The sequence below is a fragment of the Eschscholzia californica genome, unplaced genomic scaffold, assembly GCF_041429995.1.
Source record: "Eschscholzia californica isolate CP2 unplaced genomic scaffold, dmEscCali1.0.p SCAF_6, whole genome shotgun sequence".
Classification (NCBI taxonomy): domain Eukaryota; kingdom Viridiplantae; phylum Streptophyta; class Magnoliopsida; order Ranunculales; family Papaveraceae; genus Eschscholzia; species Eschscholzia californica.
The window spans coordinates 12,745,268-12,763,625 of NW_028238483.1; positions in this window are offsets into that span (position 1 = coordinate 12,745,268).

Consider the following 18,358-nt stretch of genomic DNA (forward strand, 5'->3'; position numbering starts at 1 on the left):
CATGAACATGCCCTAGAACTCAACATGATATGAGAATTTTAGGCTATTATCATCATTGATTCATTACTTGCAAAATTACAAATATGGAACTCGTATGTCGTAATATGCTATCGGATATGATTTTGATTTATGTATGTTGTGGTGTGATGCTATTATATGTGTGTGATATGATGGAGTTGGTGGAGAGTTGTGAGAGTTTTGTGGTTGGTTCGACCCTCTCTACCGGATGTGATATTGGTATGGAGCGTATGGGGTCGGCGCTAACACAATGGATGACCTTGTGGGCCACACTCTCATACAACGTGGATACCAACTTGTCATATTGCTTTTGGTTGTTTATTATGTATGTGTGACGTGATGGAGTTGGTGAAGGGTTGTAAGAGTCTTGTGGTTGGTTCGACCCTCTCTACCGGATGTGATATAGGTATGGAGCGTATGGGGTCGGCGCTAACACAATGGATGACCTTGTGGGCCACACTCTTACATAAGGTGGACACCAACTCGTCATGTCGCTTTTTGTTGTTTGTTACATATGTGGTACATTTTATTTCTAATGGTCACAACTCGGATACTATACTTGAACATCTTCTCATGATAAGTGGTTGTCTATTTGTTTTGGTAGCTCTTGAAACTGTCTATTGAGGCATTAGAGGTTTCGAAATCTACTTGTTGGGGTCTGACCCAATCTTTTATTTTTCAGGACAAGGAAATCGGGAAGTGCCACCTGCTTGAGTCATAGTTAGCCTTGGAGGAGTTTCTTTAGTGATTTTTCTTCCTTTCTTTAGGTAGTTATTTGGAGTTGTATCTCCTAAGCACTTGGTGTTATTTATGTTTTATCTTATCCGACATTTGTGTCGATGACTTAGAGACATCCTGTGAGTTTTGAGAACCTTGGTAAAATTTTATTAGATGATTTATTGTTACTTTTTGAGCTTCATGTTCGATACTATTTGTCTCCTTGATGAGTATATCGTATATGTTTACTGTTCTGCGAAGGAATGCTTTAAGTTTAGGTTTTCATGGCGGCCGACGTGGAAATCTGGATTTGGGGTGTTACATTCGGCAAGAGGGGTTTGAATTACCGGATTTTGATTGCCAATTTTCCTTTCTTTCTTTACCACCTCCTTTTCTACCTTGCTCGGATTTAGAAAATTTCTTGTTTGAGAAATTATATCTTGATTGGAAAGCTTGCTCCAAAGGTTGATTTGTCGATCTATTGATTCTTTGTTCATGTGCTTGAAGAGAACTCATAAGTTCATTCATGGTATATGTAGATAGATATTTTGATTCTTCAATAGCTGCAACTACATGATCAAATTTTTGAGGAAGACTACGAAGGATTTTTTGAACAATTTTCTTGTCCTCAAGTATATCTCCACAACTTCGAATTTGATTAACAATTGTAGTCACATGAGAGGAAAATTGCTGAATATTCTCACTCTCTTTCATAGCTAAACTATCAAAGTCCTTCCAAAAGGATTGAAGTTTAACTGTAATAATTTTTTCAGACCCTTGAAACTCATTTTTTAAAATTTCCCAGGCTTCTTTTGATTTTACTGCACCCATAAGTTTAGGGAAGATTGTTTTACTTACCCCTTGTTGGATGTATTGCAATGCTTTTGCATCTCTTTTCTTTGTTTGTTTTAGTTGTGTTGCATCTAGTGCTTCTTCATCATATCCATCTTCAATGAACTCCCACAAATCTTGTGAGATGAAAATTGTCTTCATTTGAATGCTCCAATAGTCGTAGTGCTCACCATCAAAAACAGGAACTAAAATTGATGAGAGGTTGAAACATGAATTGTTTGTCGCCATTGGTTAAAATGAGATAGATGGCTCTAGATACCAAATTTCTTAACCGTTCACCAACAAAGGCTGTTCGGAACAAGACACTATTTGAAGCTTGGCACAAAAAGAAACCGGTAATTAATCATTTAAAAGTTTTTGGATGCATAGCATATTCACTGGTTCCTTCTCAAGAAAGAGAAAAATTTGACAAGAAAGGTGAAAAACTTATTTTTGCTGGTTACAGTGATGAATCTAAAGGCTATCGACTTTTTAATCCTAACACTAACAAGTTGATTGTTTCAAGAGATGTTGTATTTGATGAAATGTAGCTTGGAGTTGGGGAAGTTCTTCTGAAGCACCAAATTCATTTGAAATTTTGGAGCCTTCAGTAACCGAGGGAGAAGAACCACAAGTTGGTGAGACTCCACCATCTAGTCCAAACACAAACTCACAATCAAGCTCGTCAAGTGCCACAAGGCCAAGCAGTCCAGATTCACCACCAAGAAAGACACGGGCATTACAAGATATATATGAGTCGTGTGATGTAGCTTTTTTCTCTAGTGAGCCACAAACTTTTCATAAAGCAGCAAATGAACAAGTTTGGAGAAGCGCCATGGATGACGAAATTGCTACAATAGAAAAGAACAAAACTTGGGAACTTGTAGACCTACCAAAAGGCAAGGAAGTTGTTGGCCTTAAGTGGGTTTATAAGACAAAATTTAATGAAGATGGTTCTATCCAAAAACATAAAGCAAGGTTAGTAGCAAAGGGTTACTCACAACAACCCGGAATTGATTTCAATGAAACATTTGCACCGGTTGCAAGAATGGAAACCATAAGAACAGTTCTAGCCTTGGCAGCACAATTTGATCTAGATGTTTATCAACTAGATGTAAAATCAGCATTTCTTAATGGAGAACTTGAAGAAGAGGTCTATGTGGAACAACCACAAGGCTATGAATTGCAAGAACATGACACTACAAAAAAGTGGACTTTTTATGACGGGTTATTTCCGACGGAATGCTGGGAAGCCGTCGAAAACAGTCTTATTTCCGACGGAATTGAAAGGAGGCGTCGAAAATAACCCTATTTCCGACGTTCTTTCTTAGGCTCCGTCGAAAATAGCTTGTATTAGCGACGAGTAGGTCTCCTGCATTCTGTCGCAACTTGTTGTGGCTATTTTCTGGAAAATTCTGTTTTCGTCGGTCTTCAACTCCGACGAAAAAAGACTTATTTCGACGGTTTAGATTTTGTTTGTCGTCGAAACAATTGTTTTCTGTCGGTGAGAAATTATTCTCGGCGGGAAGTGAAATTTTTTTTAGCGCCAAACAATTCCGCCAAATTTTCAGGGAAAACTCGAGAATATGTGCCCTAATTTAAGTTTTCCGAATTCTCGCAGCAGGTGGCCTCTTTCTCTCCCATTGTTCACCTTCTTCTCTCTACAACTCTAGGTTTCTCTTCTTCTCTCTACAACTCTAGGTTTCTCTTCTTTTCTCTACAACTCTCGGGCTCTCTTCTTCTCTCTGTATTCTCGGTCTCTTTTTCTCTCTTGTATTCTCGATTTGGAAGAAGAATCATTCAATTTAGAAGAGAAACAGTCTATTTAAGTTAGGTCTCTTCTTCTTTCTTTCACTGAATTAGAAGAACTCTGATTTAGAATCAGAAGCAATCTGGATTGGAAGACAAAGCATCCTGATTTACAGAATCAAGAAGAAGAAACAGTCAATTTTAGGGGTTTTCCATTAATGTTGAATCTTCTGAGTCAATTGCTGTAAAATCTTGCAAATTTAATCTTTAAAACCAACTCTGATCAGGTAATTGTTCCATCTTTGATTCTCTTAATATTTGATGAGATATTTTGCCTTCACTTAGGCTGCTTTCTCGACCTTGTTCTCCATTTATTGTTTTAAAGAAATTGAGTTCTTACCTGCTTGATATTATTCAAGTCTCTAGGTTCTTGATATGGGAAATGATTTACACTGACTCCAATTGCTGTGGAAATGATAATGTGTGGCCATATGTGAAGTAATCGTTGTCTTTATTCTAATTTTTTTTTCTACAAATGAAGGTTCTACTTTTGATCTCAGACTTGCTCATGTGATTTCTTAATACTAGGAAACCACTATTCTAAAAATTATAGTATGAAATTGAATGTTTAGTGTAAAATGAAGTGAGCAATGAAGATGTCAACTGAAGTGTCTAATCTTGCTCATTTTCTGTTTCTCGCTTTTCCTCGAACTTGGTGGTATTTATACAGCAGCAACAACAACAACAACAGATGTAAAAGAAGATTTTGGGTTATACTCAGACGACGAAAAGAAACATGATTCCTCGAGATGAAATTTACTACTTTCGAACAAAATCAAGTTAAGTATTGGAGTCAATTTTTGACAAGAAAATTCTATGGTTGCAGTTGAAGCTCGGGCACATGTGGCAAAGCTGACTGAAGACCATAACAAGAGAATGCTTGTTGAGCGTATGAAGGGTGAAAGGTAGAAGTGGCTTGCAGCCATTAAATCAACTTTTAGTCGTATTAAAGGTATACTACTCATATCTATCTTTAGTTGTAGTGACATTACTTGGTAAGTTGATCAACTGATCTTGTGTTCTAATTATCTAAACCCATAATAAACGGTCTTCTAATTGGGAGAAATCACATAGCATAGATTTGGAATACTTGTTGGATCTGCTTTTTCTTAGAATGTTAAATCATTGCGTTTTTTGAACTTCGCATTTTTACACCGATTGAAGTCATTATAAGTTCAATAAGCATTAATAAACACAGTGAGTTTGTCAAACATTCATGGTTGCTACCTAAAATGTGCTAAGCCATTAAATTTTTTGTTGGTTGAAAATGGAGAAGGCTCTTCCTAATTCTCAATGCAATTTTGTAGGAGGTTTTATGATGTTGTTCACAGACCAGAGTAAATTGGTTATGGTTGTTGGAGGAGCTACAACACTAGCAGCAGGAGTTTACACTACAAGGTCCACTTGCTATCTTGTTATTATTTCTTGTTCTGTTTCATCCTATTTGATCGTCGGTTGTTACTATGTGGCGTCTTATTTCCATTATGATATATCAGTCGAATTCTAAATCCTTTTGAGGAAATGAAAAACTTGTTTGGACTTTGCTGATTAATGCTTAGAAAGAAATAGTTTTACACCATCTAGTTTATTAGTTTGGCCTATTTGTGGCATGTTCTTGGTCATTTATGAGTCTACGAGAATTCCTTCCTGGGAGTCACGTTAGAAACAAGAAAGTCGTCCACACTTGATAACTTTCTTGCTATTTTATGCAGAGGTTGTTACCAAAATTCATCAGATATTTGAAGTCCAATAAAAGTTTATTATTCATGGATGAGGCTGATGCCTTCCCGTGTGAGTAAGTTGCCTTTTCTCGAATTAATTATCAGAGTTCTTTGATCTCTTAGGTTCATATTTTAATATACCAGTATAGGCATTTTCATCTGTTCTAACGTGAAATGAGCTATTTCATTGATGGTTTTCGGGTTTTCTGGATTCCTACTATAAATTCTATAAATGTCTTGATCTCGACCAAGTTTTCTTTTTAGGATTCATAAATCGTGAATTTAGCCACCATTAGCAACTTTATTATGGACCTGCAGCTAAGAAATCTTTTGTTTCACCATTGACCAACTTCAGAATTATATTCAGCTAGCACCTATGATTTCATAACATCGAAATCCCACCTTGAAGCTCTTTGACACTTGTCTGTTATTGTAATGCAGGCGATATAACACCCACATGAGTGAAGCTCAACGAAGTGTACTAAATGCATTGTTCTTCCGAACTGGAGATCAATCATGAGATGTAGTTCTTGTACTGGTCCATATGAGACCAGGTGATCTTGACAGTGTAATTACAGATCGTATAGATGAAGTATGTTGGTGTTCCCCTTGTGGGAAAAAACACTAGTTGTTATGGGGTTTGGTAAGGTTGGATCAGAAGTTGCCCCATGTGCCAAGGGACTTGGTATGCATGTGAGATTACACACGATCTATATGCCCCTGATGATCATGTTTGTGCAGTTGGAGTTAAGTTGGTATCTTTCGACGAAGCCTTAAAAAACACAGATTTCGTCTTACTCCACATGCCTCTTACTACTGCTACATCAAATTAAGGTTCTTAATGACAAAGCTTTTGCCAAAATGAAGAAAGGAGTTAGGATTCTTAATGTTGGCAATGGTGGTGTTATTCATGAAGCTCTTGTGATGGTGCTAAATGATCGAACTTTTGCTCAGGTAATTCTGTTAATTTTCAAAAGTCTTTAGTTCTTAATTTTGAGAACTTCAGACGAGAGCATTGAAATAGGTGAATCTGTAGTATGGCCCACTATTGAAACATAAATTTTTTTTTTTTAAATAAATCAACTATTTCCGACGGTGCTATTAATATATGCCGTCAGAAATAGTAGGATTTCTCAAATATAACCACCACTGCTTCCGACGGCCTTTATAACTATAATCGTCGGAAAAAAAAACTTTTTCCGACGGATGTGGTCATCGGAAATTTTATTTGTGACGCCATTATTTACGACGACTTTCCGACGGACTAGTGCCGTCAGAAATGGTCTTGTTTTTTGTAGTGTGAAGACAAAGTCTATCGTCTTCAAAAAGCGCTTTATGGGCTTAAACAAGCACCAAGAGCGTGGAATAGCAAAATTGATGATTATTTTCAGAAGAATGGTTTTCAAAGAAGTCCAAGTGAACCATCACTCTATGTGAAGAAGGAAGGCCAAAATGATTTTCTTATTGTATGCATATATGTTGATGATTTAATTTACATGGGCTCAAGCATGGATATGGTGAAGGATTTCAAAAACAAAATGATGAAAGAATATGAGATGTCTGACTTGGGTATTTACATGGGTCTTATGATATATTTTCTTGGGATCCAAGTGAAGCAATCAAAAGGTGAGATATTTATTTCTCAAGAAAAGTATACTGATAATTTATTGAAAAAATTTCAGATGGACAAGTGCAAGCCGTTATCTACTCCTATGGCATTGAATGAAAAATTACAAGTCAACGATGGAGCAAAACAAATTGAATCAAAATTATTTCGAAGTCTTGTTGGATCCTTGATTTACCTCACAAATACAAGGCCAGACATAATGCACTCGGTTAGTCTTATATCGAGGTTTATGAATGAGCCAAGTATACTTCATTATGCAGCAACAAAAAGGGTTCTACGGTATCTTCAAGGTACAAGAAAACAAGGCATCTTGTATAAGAAAGAAGAAGATAACAATTTAGTTAGCTATACTGATAGTGATTGGGCTGGATCTTTAGAGGATCGAAAGAGTACATCAGGTTACATATTTTGTCTCGGAACAAATATTGTTTCATGGAGTTCAAAGAAACAAAAGACCGTGGCATTATCTTCCGCTGAAGCTAAATATCTTGTTGCTACTGAGGCAGCATGTGAAGGAGTTTGGTTGAGAAGAATTCTCGTTGATTTACTTCAGACTCAAGAACAACCTACTCTCATTCATTGTGATAACATGTCAGCAATTGCTATGACAAAAAATCCAGTGTTTCATGCAAGAACGAAACACATTGAATTGCGTCACCATTTCATTAGAGATTTGGTAAACAAAGAGGAGATAAAATTAAAATTCAATGGAACGAATAATCAACCAGCTGATTTTCTCACGAAGTCCATCAATAGTGAGAAATTTGAGAAGTTCAAGAAGTTCTTAAAAATTACAAATTATGAAGGGGTGTTGAAAGGTAATTAGTAATTTCTAGAAAAATAATTATCTATGTTTTAAGTATGTTTTTAATTACATAAGAGTTATGTTACTCAAGAGTCAAGAGGTATGTCAATCAAGACTTGAGAGTTTAGAAAATCAAAAGTTGGGAGTTTGTAAGTCTAAGAGTCTAGGAGTTATTGTAATAGTTATTTCTATCATCTATGATCTATATAAATAGATGTCTTTGTAATGAGAAGATATCAAGCAAAAACAAAAAACAACATTCAACAATAGCATCTATTTCAATACAATTTAAGTTTAGCAATTATCTTCTTGTTAATCTTCTTGTAAGAACAAGTAAAGCACCCAACATTCTCAACATTACTGAAAACATGATCTAGAAAACGAACCAGTTAATTATGAATCATTTATTCACACAAATACTAAAAATGAACCACTTTATCTTTCTACCCACACAAACCTATTCCAGAAAACTAACTAAAAGATGAAGAAGAAAACCTAGATTGTTCTTCACAAAGATACTGAAAACAAACCACTTCATCCCTCTACTCACAGAAATGTATTGTAGAAGCCCTAACTAAAACTTTCGATCAATTAATATATGTAATTAGCTATGCTGTTATAACTCGTTCGAGAAAATGGCGAACAGTGATGCTTCTAGACGTCATAGTATTTGAGGAAGAAAAAGTAAGACCAGGAGAAGAAGAATTGAAGACTTCGTTAACAATATACGAAGAAGAAGAACCCAGAAGATAAACCGAGAAGAAGAAACAAACCCTAGAAAAATTGTGAGAATTTTGAGAAAGAAAGTGCCATTTAGTGGAGAGGGTATTTTAGGAACAACGAAAAATTGAAAATGGCCTGATTCATAATTACTTAAATTATTTTAGACTTTTTATATTATTACCAATAATATTTTAGCAAATTGTAGGTAATAAAAAAAGTTACTTGTTTTTTAAGTTATTTTGGATAATCTTTTTTTTTTTTTTTTGTTGAAATAAGTTATTTTGGATAATCTATAGACTCAAAGAATCATTTCCTAAAAGATATAACCTATAGATTTGATTATAAATGGAACAATGATGTGGCGTGAAAATGCCACATTTAGGTCACTTAACTTTGATGAGTTAGTTCTTTTCGAGTTTTATTTCTAATTATTTATGTGTTTTTATTGCTAGGTAGTTTATTTGTGGTTTGGCGTGTAATTCGGAATAAAGAGAGCGAATTATCACATTTTCATCTTATGCGGCAAAAGGAAAGAAAAGAGAACCATGGGTATTTTGGTCATTTTGGTCAAAATCAGAAGTCAAACAACAAGTGAAGTCAATGACGAGTCTGACGGTGAAAACGGAAGTTGATTCGGAGTTCGGACGGGGAAGTTATGAAAGAAACAACCCGAGGTCTTTTCTTGAAGGCACTTCCCTTGGTTTTAATGTAGAGACGAGATGGAGGCACCTCTTGATTTCTAAATCAAGCCCAAAACCAAGCCCAAAGCCCACATAAACCAAAGAAGAAGAAAAGAGTTGAAAATATATGGGCACCCTCTTTATGGTTGAAAGTCAAGTTTGAGTCAAAGTCTTGACCTAGGGTTTTAGTAGTAAAGGGTTACTATTCATCATCTTCTTCATCAACCAAGAACTAAGCAAGAAGGAAAGAGAGAGAGGCTAAAGGGGCTAGGGTTTGTGAGTGTTCTTGAGCTAGAGAGTTTGAGCTAGAGAGAGAGCAAGAGGAAGAAGGAGTAGCCGGCCTTGCTTGGCCGGCCAAGCTAGGCCGGCCTAGCAAGGCCAGCACTACAAGAGCTCGGGTAAGGCAGTCATGGAAGCTTGCACGGGATTGCACAGCAGCTGCGCACTGGAGCAGCAAATCACAAGGAGCAGCTTGGGTAAAGGAATAGTCCACGGGACTGCAAGTCGCGTCTACGGGAGCAGCAGCAGACGCGACCAACAGCTGCTGTGAACGCGACCAGCAGCTGCTCCGGCGGACATGCAGCACGTACGGCTCGGATTGCAGCTCGGGACGCATCCGCAGGCTCGGGACAGCAAGGCTGCTTTCACGGGACGCTTTCACAGGATGCATCCGGCTCGGATCAAGCTATTTGGCCGGATCTTCAACCATGTTTGACTGGAAAGTTGGCTGGATTTTCTTGCTTTTCCGGCAACCTTCTTGATCGGAAACCATGGGGCTTTTACTTCTCGTGTCCTTGGCTAGCTTCCCATGTGATTTGATTTGATTTTGGACAAGAAATTTGTAGAGGGAGAAAACTATGGTTAGCTTTAATGGAGGTTGTGTTCTAAATAGAGAAGATGATGGTGGTCGTTATGGGGAACCCAAAAAATTGCTAAGGGGAGATCAGCTCCAACTAAAAACTCATATTTTCCGACGATCTTAGCCTCGAACCACATCGAAAAAGGGGGATTCTCTCATCATTTTCCTTCCATTTCTTATTCAATCACCATATTTAGCTAACTTTAGTGTGTCGATTATATGAGATGAAATGTGATGAATTCGTGATTATGTTTAATATGATTTGATGTTTTGATTATTAATTGATGTTCATTTATTTCGATTATCGTTTCGATCGTATTTTCATGTGTCTTTTCAAACACTTCGCATAGTTAATAGATGAAACGAAGTATTCGATATCGATCGTAGTCTAAGTCATAATTTCATGTGTCTTGTCATGCACTTCACATAGTTAGGCGACTAGACGACATTTTCGATGACTCGGGATTAACCGAATTAGGCTTTTATTTGACTAAGTATGATCTCCGGATATACGTAGTACTTAGAAACATCTACTTTAGGAGTCGAACATCGATTATACTTCGACACATTAGATTGGATCATACGTAGTCGTAGGTTTATCATTATGGATTCCCGGACTTCGACACCTCTCTCGCTTATTTGTTGCCCGAATCGAGTCCTACCGTCTCCCGACTCTTGTTCCTCCGACACTTCTCTAGAATCTCTCTTGCCCGTTTACTTTGTTTATTTGATTAATTTTACTTGTTTTCTTTTGTTTACTTATTCGATCAAATACCCCCTTTTATCTTTGTTTTCTTTCCTTTTTAGTCTAAGTTAGCTTTTAATATCTAGACCGAGGGATAAGACCCTTCGATATCCAAACTACCTTCCTATCCTTGGATCGATCCCGACTTTGCCAGATTACTACTTGATACCTTCGCTTGGGTGTGCAACCTTTTCGGGTGCATCAAACAACAATCTAGTGAATTTGTGACCGTTTAATGTCTCTAAATGGGAAGGCAGATTTAAGTCAGCAAGTAAAATCCTTCATGAGAGGCAAATTTCATTTGAATTTTCCTATCATATATAATCAAATCTTATATTGGAAAAGGATTGAGCTCACACTACTGTTGACGGTCAAAAGTCTACGATTGACAGTGAATGGGTAAAAAATCAGAAGTCTTGACGGGTCTGGTGAAATGTTGTGCGCACGGGGGGCTACGTGGCGAAAGAACGTGTAAAAAAAATGATCGTGAAACCTCCAGACACCGGGATGGTACCAGCCTAAGGGAACTCCGACAGTCAAGTCAGATACTGGATCGAACCTCAAATCGCAATAAAGGACTCCTTTTCATTCTGTTGAAAGAAGTACAGAACCATTAGAGTTAATTCACAGTGACATATGTGATTTAAAAATGGTTCAGACTAGAGGAGGTAAAAAGTATTTTATCACCTTCATAGACGATAGTACAAGGTACTGTCACTTTACTTGCTAAGAAGTAAAGATGAAGCAGTAGAGAAATTTAAAATCTATAAGGATGAAGTTAAAAATCAACTAAATAGAAAAATTAAGATTTTGAGAAGCGATAGAGGCGGAGAGTATGAATCCCCTTTCGCTGAAATTTGTGCCGAAAGTGACATCATTCATCATACTACTGCTCCTTATACACCTCAACAAAATGGTGCAGCAGAGCGAAATAATCGAGCTCTGAAAGAGATGATGAATGCGTTATTACTCAGTTCTGGATTACCTTAGAACTTGTGGGGGGAGGCAATATTGTCGGCCAACTACTTATTAAATAAGTTACCTCACAAGAAAACAGGTAAGATACCTTATGAGTTGTGCAACGGCAGAAAACCATCCTTTAAATTCATCAAAGTGTGGGGGTGTCTAGCCAAGTCCTGGTGCCTTTACCTAAACGGGTCAAAATAGGACCAAGGACAATGGACTGTATTTTCGTTGGATATGCAGAAAATAGTAGTGCATATAGATTCCTGGTTCACAAGTCTGATATAGAAGATATACATATAAATACAATCTTAGAATCACGGGATGCCAAATTCTATATACATATAAAACATATTTCCATGTAAATCTATATCAGAGGAAAAATCTCTAAAGACAGTCAGAAAGGAAGAAAATAAAGAAATCTCTGAAAGAGATAAAAATCTAGTAGAGGACAAGTCGGAAGAGCCTCGAAAGAGTAAAAGGGCAAGGGTAGAAAAACCTTTGGTCCTGATTTTCTAACTTATATGTTAGAAAGTGAGCCTCAGATATACAAAGAAGCTATGTCAATCCAGAAGCTCCTTTTTGGAAAGAGGCAGTGAACAGTGAGATCGAGTCCATCATGAATAACCATACATGGGAGTTCATAGATCTCCCGATAGGTTGCAAACCATTAGGTTGCAAATGGATCTTCAAAAGGAAATTGAAGACAAATGGATCAATCGACAAGTGCAAAGCCAGACTTGTGGCTCAAGGATTCAGACAGAGAGAAGGTCTAGATTATTTCGACGCTTACTCTCCTGTACTCGAACCACGTCAATAAGATGGCTAATTGCCATAGCATCTATCCACAATCTAGAAATACATCAGATGGATGTAAAGACATCTTTCTTAAATGGACAACTGGAAGAAGAGATCTATATGACTCAACCAGAAGGGTTTGTAGTACCCGGCCAAGAGAAGAAAGTGTGTAAGTTAGTAAAGTCGCTTTATGGTTTAAAGCAGGCTCCTAAGCAATGGCACTTGAAATTTGATCAAACAATGTTATCAAATGGGTTCAAAATAAATGAGTGTGACATGTGCGTCTACACTAAGGTCACTGCGAAAGGATGTGTAATCCTATGTCTGTACGTAGATGACATGCTTATTATGGGAGATAATATAGATGTCATAAAAACAACTAAGCAAATGTTGTCGAAGAATTTTGACATGAAAGACTTAGGTAGGGCTGAAGTCATTCTCGGAATAAAAATATCTAGAAGCTCTTCTGGGATAAAATTATCTCAGACTCACTACGTTGAGAAAATTCTAGAAAAATTCAGCAAGAATGATATGAGTTTAGCTCGGACGCCTATAGATCCGACCGTGCATTTGATGAATAATCGTGGTCAAGGAGTAAACCAGTTAAGGTACTCACAGATAATTGGAAGTCTAATGTACTTGATGAATTGTACACGTCCAGACATAGCTTATTTTGCTAGCAAATTGAGTAGGTTTACTAGCAATCCAAGTAATGAACATTGGACGGCTATAGTAAGGGTGCTCAGGTATTTGAGACAGACAAAAGAGTATGGGCTATTATATACCAAATATCCAGAAGTATTAGAGGGATATGCGGATGCCAACTGGATCTCAGATACTGATGATACCAAGTCAACTAGTGGATACGTATTCACACTGGGTGGGGCTGCCATATCATGAAAATCCTCAAAGCAAACATGCATAGCTCGATCGACAATGGATTTAGAATTCATTGCCCTGGATAAAGCGGGAGAAGAGGCAGAGTGGCTGCAACACTTCCTGGAGGACATTCCTATATGGACTAAGCTGGTGCCTGCAATAAAAATACACTGTGATAATCAGGCAGCTTTTGCAAGAGCACATAGTAAAATGTATAACGGTAAGTCACGACATATTCGTCGACGACATAACACCGTAAAGCAATTACTCTCAGAAGGAGTCATAACAGTAGATTATGTCAAATCTAAGGATAACCTAGCGGATCCATTTACAAAAGAGTTACCTAGAGAGTTAGTAATTGCTTCATCAAGGGGAATGGGACTTTTGCCTAAAGTAAATGAGTAAAGTCATAACGGAAACCCAACCTATGTGACTGGAGATCCCAAGATGTAGGTTCAACGTGAAAACTGAAGTTATATACTAACTCGAACGGAACACTGAAAGAGATTTATCTCTTACCCATTCCTAGGATGACATCAGTGTTGTCTGCAATGAGAGGTTAAGCGTTAAGCTTTTAATGAATCCGAAAACTTAGAACTTGAGTCTAACGTGAGGTATAACAGAATATCTTATTACGGATAACCTATATGTGTGCGAACTGATGCCGGTTCTATGAGAAGGTCGTAATGGCCGACTTCTCTAGAGCACACATGAAAACCGGGTTGTTCACGACCGAAATGAACACAACCGAAAACTTTTGAAAGTAAGGAACTAGCTGCGTGATGGTTACTCGTTGGTTTACAACTCATGAGACCCAGTTCAAGACATAGTTCACTAAGGTCTTTGTAAACCTGATGGCTACTCACTATGGTCTAGTAAGTCTGCACGATAGGAAATCTCGAATATTCATTCATGTGGGGGATTGTTGGAATTGGAGCCGATTTTGGATCGGTTAAAATCATCAAACTCAGAAATGAATCACGCCATTGCATTCGTCTCGTCGAGCTCTTAAGTTTAGACTCAAGAATCACTCAAATCCGATTCCGGATGAATGAGATATTCAAGTCTGAAGTTTGGACGGAAAATGGTTAAGTTAGGGACCAAAAGGCAATACGGAAAAGTTTGTTTGGGGGCCATTCTCGCAAAAAGAACACGTCCAAATCTGACGGTTAGCGTTCTCTCCGCGCTAAAGGCCAGATCCAATTGATGGCGTTATGTCTGTGTCGGGCACGGAGTGGGATACCCCGAAACTTCATCCAACGGCTGATCTTCTTAGATTTCGGGCTACTTTCGGTATAAGTCTATCAGATCTAACGGATGGCGTTTCCTCCGCGCTTTTGAGCGAGATCTAACGGCCCAAATCGCAGCCGACATGTCTGTTGCTAAAGAAGTGACCCGTCACTTTACTTTCTCAACAGATGCGTCCCTTAACCAACAGAAGTGTCCCAAATGCATGTGTCTATTCGAAACCTATTTATAGGACCCAAATCAACTCCAAATTTCAATCCGTTTTTTTCAGAGTATCAAACATTGTTAGAAGATCATATTAGAGTATCTAAGAGAAAGATTTAGAAGAGGTTTCAAGGATTTTCATAAGCAAGAAGTTTGGTCCATTTGCATTAAGTCAGAGGTTAGTATACTTTCAAGTTCGACTGCTTTCTGATTCGAAGTACCATTGAATCGAAAGGTAATCGTTGTATCCTGGGAGTCAATTGTCTTAAGGAAAGAGGAATACCTCGCCTCGATTAAAAATCTTCTTCTTCTAATCCTCCGATTTTTCTTTTTTCTTTTTAGTCTATTTGATTTCTTAATCAAAGACATTGTGATTTTGTTAAAATCAGAAGTGTATTGATTTTAAGTAATAAACCAGTAAACACCGAAGGAATACAATTCCTCTTTCCGATCTTAAATCGATAGTCAGATTCGACTACGAATCATCTGTTCTAGATAACAGACATTATCGGTTAGAAATACGAAAGATATTGAGTTGTTCTATTCCTTAGTTTTTCTCCATTAATTTGGAAAGAAAGTGTTTTTTATTGATTTATAAATAAAATCAAAGTAGTAACCAGTTTCAGCAGTGATTCGGTTATAGACTCGCTGAGTCAACTCGTTGAATCGGTACACCGAAACCAACATGATTTACGTTAGTCGTTACAAGGCATCAACACATCATTAAGATCTGATAAGCAGAGAATAACCGTCTAACTGAAACCAATAATTAAAGAGGCCTAAAGGACGACAATATCTACTTTATTTAGTGCCTAAGTTGCATGGGATGGTGATAAACTGCTTTCACCGAGACTCGATCTCAAGACTTCATTGACTTAAAAGGGATGTCATACCACTACACCAAAGAATGGTGGACAAATCATTATCAATTGAATAACGAGGCCAACTTTAGGCAATATACCTGAAAGATCCATGTGCCATGTAGGGTCATTCTTGTACTGTAGTGTTGTACATCAATATAACCGTACCATCGAACATAAAGAATGAAATGAGAATCTTGTGTTAAGTGTAACGAAAACAAAAGCTAGAACAGGGTAACAAAGCTTGAGATATGTTCAAATCTACACTATCAATTTTGAAACTAAAGACTTCAAATTCTAAAAACAATCAGAATTTCTTCATTTCATATGTCGGCTAAATCGTTGTCATTTTGTTGTACTATTAAGAACCCATTGTATGATAACAGACGAGAAATCATTTACTCCTATTCGATAACCAATTCTTTACAAGTATAAGCTAGGCTATGATAATTTCTAGGATTTATAATCAATATAAGTTAGTTTAGGCTTAATTCTTCACCTTAACAAGCATAAGGAGTGGGCAATCGCGAAGAAAATCAATGCCACAACAACAGTAATAAGATTGGTTAAAAAAAAAAACAACAGTAATAAGACTATGGAGCTAAGCAAAGCCACATGAATCAGGCTATAAACAAAACATATTGTACTTGCATACTCCAACCGAATGCCAAAACGATTAATTTTCCAAACCCTAGAACTGATAGCATCAAACCTGAAACTTTAAGATGATTATCACCAACATTTCATAAATAAAAAGAGAAAAAATATAGTTTATAAATATTTACTTGAATAAGATACATAATGCTTTGGCCTAATCTGGTTCTACTAAACTATCTCAGACTCTATCACCTGAAAATCAGTAAAATACTTTCTTCTCCCACAAGAAAATCCACTCAGTAAAATTTTACTGAGTTTTATTTTGATATCAAAAAAATAAAAGAATTCAACGAAAATAAAAGAATTCCATGGAAATAAAAGAGTTCTATAGAATATATTTTGTAGAAATAAGAGTTCTTTCGTTTGGTTGTCATTTGTTAATTCTTAGAATTACCTAATTTGGTTATTTGGTTGACAACTAACTTCCACGAATATGATAATCATATGTTTAAGAATTTTAATATTGGGTGTAATTAAGTATCTTTGTTCGGCCCATATGTTGTCAAAATGTCATTTTTATCCTTATGCAGCAAAATTGCCTTTTTTTACTCTTATGCACGCTTATGCTACCAAATGACATTGTTACTCTTACGTTGCTAAAATGACACTTTTACACTTATGCAAACTGACATTTTTACTTTTATAATGTGTAACTGACACTTTACCCCTGTTTTCAGAATGACATTTTTACCTCAAAATAACACCATTTTAATAAAATAAGGGTAAGAATGTCATCTGAACCATATACGAGTAAAAATGTCATTTGCCAACATATAGTAAAAATAATTTGTGCTAATATTGATGGGTAAAACTTAAAAGTGTCATTTTGAATATCTATTATATAAAACAGAAGGGAAAACGATGACTGGGACAAACATCCTTTTTAATAAAGGATATTGTTTAGAAGCCCTTCATAATTTAAAATATAGTCCTTCGTAGAAATAAAGTTACCTATTTAAAAAACAATAATCGCTTCCTTCTTAGAAATTAAAATAACTAATTTAAGAAATAAAGAAACAAAATAAATTTCAAGGGTTAAAAAAAGAAATTGAAATCTCTCTCCCCCAATAGAATAGTAACTAATTTAAGAGAAAAGTAATACGAAAAATAATAACTAATAAAAATCTCTCTCTCAATAAAATATAACAATAAGTTTCGTAACATTTGATTGATACAAGTGTCTGTGCCGTAGGACCCGGGATATACACTAGTATATATATAGAAAGAGAAATAAATGTTAGGTTTCAAATATCTAAATGTATTAAAAATTATTTCTTTATTCTATGACTTCTTCTGGAAAAATTTTCCGGAGTACATTTTTAATTTTAAGAAAAGTATATTTTATAAGATTTTATAGGGTATACAAAGTTAAAGGGAAACAAAACACTTCTTATTCTTCTTCATTTCCGACCAGTAAGTCCGGCCACCACCATCGACTTCGGCCACCTCTACCAACTCCGAGCATCATCATCATAATTTTGACCTGTTTTGTTCATCGTCTCCTTCCACCACCACGACTTTCATTTATCTTTTTCTTTTCTCTGTCCTCTTCCATCTCTTTCCTCGCCGGAAAATCGATTTGGTGGGGAGAGAATTCTCAAACCAGATGGACTTCTAGTTTTTGGGATCTCAAAACCAGTCACTTCTAAAAACATCGTACTAGTTTTTGGGGTTCGGTAATGAGTTCCTCTTTCTCTCTCTCCCGCTCTCATACGGAGAAGAATACATTCTACTTTCTTCAATTTTTATAGAAAACCCTAGCTTACGAAATTAATAAGAAATTTCACTTCCTAGTAGATTCTTACCCACTAAAGATGGAAGTTTTAGTTCAGAAACTAATTAACATCACGACTAAAATTTCCAAGATCTCTAACTAAATATGTGAAGTTAAGAAACAATAATCAAGTTTATTGGAAGCTTTTAATTCCCATGTTTGAAGAGATCAAAGATAGCAAAGAACCATCGTTCTATTTAATGTTAAAGCCCTTATTCCATTGAAATTACTCCTCAATCGGCTAAGGATCTTCTCTTATTTGGAAGTCCACCGAGCAAGGTTTATCTGGTGCCTTTTTATTTCTATGTAGTTTTTTTTGGGTTTTGGTATAGGAAGAGCATTTTTTAAGCAGTGCATTAGATAGGGTGAGCACTCTTTTTAGAATAGGGAGGGATTAACATTTTTTTAAAATATCCTAAATTTATACTTTGGTCCCTCCC